The 4,218-nt window shown below is 35.9% G+C and overlaps 1 pseudogene; it reads left to right on the forward strand.

The window, feature by feature from the left end:
* Window positions 1-3,292: 3,292 nt before the first annotated feature.
* The window catches only part of LOC103610090, a 4,541-nt pseudogene continuing 3,615 nt past the window's right edge, over window positions 3,293-4,218 (forward strand).

Raw genomic sequence — 4,218 nt, forward strand, 5'->3', positions numbered from 1 at the left:
ATTTTTTAAATAAGGCCCCAAAAGCATATGATCCATAAACTTCACAAATGAGGAATTATAGTGAAATTTAAAATTTTATTTATTAAGGATATGGAAAAATAGGGCACTTGAGAATATTTTGTACTCTATCATCAACAAAGCTGTAGATAAAATTTCAGTTTAGACAAAGAAAGCCTAAAATTCTATAAGAAAAATTCTTACAACCAAATAGGAAAATAAGCAAATGACATTTAAAGACATTTTGCAGAGAAGGAAACAAACTCATTTAAAAAGCATCAATTTCATTACACATCAGGAAAATTCAATTTAAAAATACAGAGAATTTCACACCTACCATATTGAATGTAAAAAGTTTGACTTCAAAGGTTTTAGAAAGCAAATGGGTAGTAAACTCCCATATGCTCTTGATGGGAGTGTTTTTAATGGATAGCATCACTTTGCATCTGAATTTGGTGATATACAATCTGTTACTATATAGCAATGAAAATGAATGAACTATAGCAGTGCACATTAACGTGATGGGTCTCAAGTAATATGTTGAGGAAAGTGAGCAAAACACTAAAGAATGTGTATGTTTTATGTGTTTTATATGAATTTCATAAAAAACTAAAATATTGGGGATCCATTCGTGTAAGGTTATCAGAGTCCATCTGTGCTGCTGTAACAGAATACCACTGACTAGGTCGTTTCTAGAGAACAGAATTGTATCCCTCATAGTTATAGAGGATGGAAATCCAGTATCAAGTCACTGGCATTTGGTGTCGGGTGAGGGCTGCATCCTCTGGAGTGAAGGAAATATTATGTCATAACATGGCAGAAGGTGGAAGGTCAAGAAGGGGAAAATTCCCCCTCTCAAGCCCCTTTATAAGGGCACCTACTGCTATTCATGAGGGAGAAGCTCTCATGACCTAACCACTTCTAAAAGAATCACTCTAAATCTCTCTTAATCATATCACATTGGCGTCTCTTGAATTTTGGAGCAGACACATTCAAACCATAGCAGAGATAAAAGTAAAATGACAAGCAAGGAAATAATAAAATTTAGGACAGACATATTTGGGAGAGAGAGAGTGAAATTCAGGGGGCACAGAGGGGTTCAAACTTTCCAAATAGGGGTAGAGGGTAGGATAGAGTAATTTACAAGGCAAAGGAAAATTCTCTTTAGTTGCAAGGAGAGGAGGGTGGAATGCTCATATGTAAATAAATCTTGTCTCCATCACAACAGCAAATATTTAAATGATCCCTGTCTTCTGTAGAATTTTACACGTTTTATAACTGATATCATTTCTTCCCTCCCATTTCAATAATTTTGTAAATTATTGGATGAAGTGTTGCTATTACAAGAACTTGTGAGCGATCTACAAATCTCTCTGTTCATCACAACAAACAGTGCTTCATTGATCCTTTCTTGCATGGATTCCATTACGAGTTTATATTCTCAGTTTAAATAAAACTCTCCTTAAAGAATGTCTCCTATTGAATTTTAAAACTTCCTGCCAGTATACATTTTCCAAAATGGCAATGGTATTTTAACAAAGTGTTTTCCTAATAAAAGTGCTTGCTCAAATTTTACCATTTTCAAATATCATTTAACTCAAATGAAACCACTGAATTTTTTTTTTTTTTTTTGTGAATTGTATATTGTTTGCCTGCCAGAGGATGTCGATCAGGCAATACAATCATGACACTGATTGAATTCAGAATAGCAACAGTAGAAGGAAGACTTCCTAGAGGGAAAATAGCCACATAAGTTAAAAAATGCATGTTAAAAAAATGAGACAGATATGGATTTAAATCTCTTCTCTACAAATTAATATATGTGTGGCAATGGGTAAACTACCTAACCTCCCTAAGTTCCATGTTCCTTGGTTATCCTAGATCCGGTTTGATGCTGGTGTTAGAAATATGTGAAACTCCCAGCACAGCTGCTAGATAAAAAGCAATCAATAAACCATATAATGTCTATTAATATTATTGTGAATATTGGTTGGTTCATGCTAAAAACAGTTGGACATACATATTTAATTGTAAAGTTTTTGACATTTTCTTTCCCAGAACAACTTATATCCTGATATTGTTTCCATATGTTAAAAATGGTTTCACTATTTTATAAGTAAAAAGAATACTAGTTTGCAGGTCAGCATTTGTATTGAGTAGCTGCAAGATGTATAAATTTAGTAAGAACCATCACCTCTCTTTTCAAAGATATTGAAAAAAAAATTAACTGTCTTTTGATTTTTTAATCAAGCCAATCCAATTTGCTGAGGCTTGAACCTCTGTGGACAGCTCTGGTTGAGAGAGGATTAATCCTTACACTGAGGTGATATTTATTTTCCTTTAAATTCAATCCTTTGATTCTTCTTCTACTCACTGGTTCTATTAATTCATTTGCTCACTCACTTATTCCTCTAATATCTAATGAGCATCTGCTATTCATTAGTTAAAGAATATTATCTCTCTTCTTCAGGATGAAACTTAAAATACTTTAAGAGAGGTATGAAACTCCTTCTTTCCCTCTTAAGCATCACAAATCTACTTTGTCATTCTTTACAGTTTTGTATTTCTTCACCATCCTAATTCCTTTCTTTTGAGCATTTTTATGTGTCTTATAAGCCATTATTACATTACAATTGGTTGAAACTTCTTGCTTTATGTTATTTAAATTCTATCTTGCTATATACATTATCTTAAAACATGTTTAATAATTCCACACTTAAAAATGTACTAACTTGAGATTAGACTAATTGATTAAATTATTTTGTAATTGATTTGAACCACTGATGCCCAAATTTCTCTGGAGCTAAAAATCTCTTGGGGAATTTCTTAGTGTATAAATCATCAAACCTCAACCTTGGATATTTTCATTCAATAAGCCTGGGTTGAACTTGGGGATCCCACTTCATGTTTGGTCTTTTTGAAATAAACACTCAAGTGATTCATCTCTTCAAAGAAGTTTGGAACCTATTGGTATAGTATGTTATTGTAGATACAATTATTTCAAATATTATCATGAGTTATTATTATGCCACACATTTAATCCCTTTACTGATTTTGTATATAAAAACATGTAACTTAAATTAATGCTATTCTGAATATTTTAGACTGGTCACATCTAACTCAGTGGGCTGTTTTGGAGAACCAAAGCCCCAATCTGATTCTGTTATTAACTGGCTATATAAACTTGGACTAGACCAATTTTCTCTTAGCCTGGCTTTCTTGATCTATAAAAAAGCAGATAGTACTGGTTTACTGGAATTGCGGAAGCATTCGGGGGTCCTAATATGCAGCAGTCATGTCTCCTATGTCTTATAACGGAGGGGCCATCATGGCCATGAAGGGGGAGAACTGTGCAGCCATCGTTGTGACAGATGTTTTGGGACCCAGGCCCAGATGGTGACCACAGACTTCCAGAAGAACTTTCCTATGGGTGACTAGCTGTACATAGGCCTGGCTGGGCTAGACACAGATGTCAGCAGCTCAAGTTCCAGCTGAACCTGTATGTGTTGAAGGAAGGTCGGCAGATCAAGCCTTATACCCTCATGAGCATGGAGGCCAACCTCTCGTATGGGAAATGGTTTGGACCCTACTACACTGAGCCAGTCATTGCTGGGTTGGACCCAAAGATCTTTAAGCCCTTCATTTGCTCTCTAGACTTCATTGGCTGTCCCATAGTGACTGACAACTTTGTGGTCAGTGGCACCAGCACTGAACAAATGTACGGGATGTGTAAAACCCTCTGAGAACCCAACATGGATCCAGAACACCTGCTTGAAACCATCTGCCAAGCAATNTGCAACAACATGGATGAGCCTGTAGAAACTTATGTTGAGTGAAATAAGCAAAGCACAGAGGAATAAATACCACATGTACTCACGCATAAGTGGGAGCTAAGAGAGGAAGAAGGAAGGAAAGATGACAGCCGTGTGCTGGACTTGCAGAGAGAGAGAACATACCTAGGGATACAAAGTAGAATGAGGAAAGGGGGATGCGGAGGGAGGTTGGGGATAACTGGGGGGATAATTGGGTGAGGAACATGGGGTATAATCACAATTTGTGTTAAGGGGCATGCTGCCAGTATGGATCTGGTCATCACATCTTAAGCACTAGTGGTGACAATTTGCTTTATACCCCATGAATATTCATAACCAATTAAAGAAAAAAAAATCTTAGTGCACAGATCCTAGTCTTATACACAGCAGGTGATCAACAAGATTGTCT

Source organism: Galeopterus variegatus, unplaced genomic scaffold, assembly GCF_000696425.1.
Source record: "Galeopterus variegatus unplaced genomic scaffold, G_variegatus-3.0.2 Scaffold10579, whole genome shotgun sequence".
In the NCBI taxonomy this organism is placed as follows: Eukaryota; Metazoa; Chordata; class Mammalia; order Dermoptera; family Cynocephalidae; genus Galeopterus; species Galeopterus variegatus.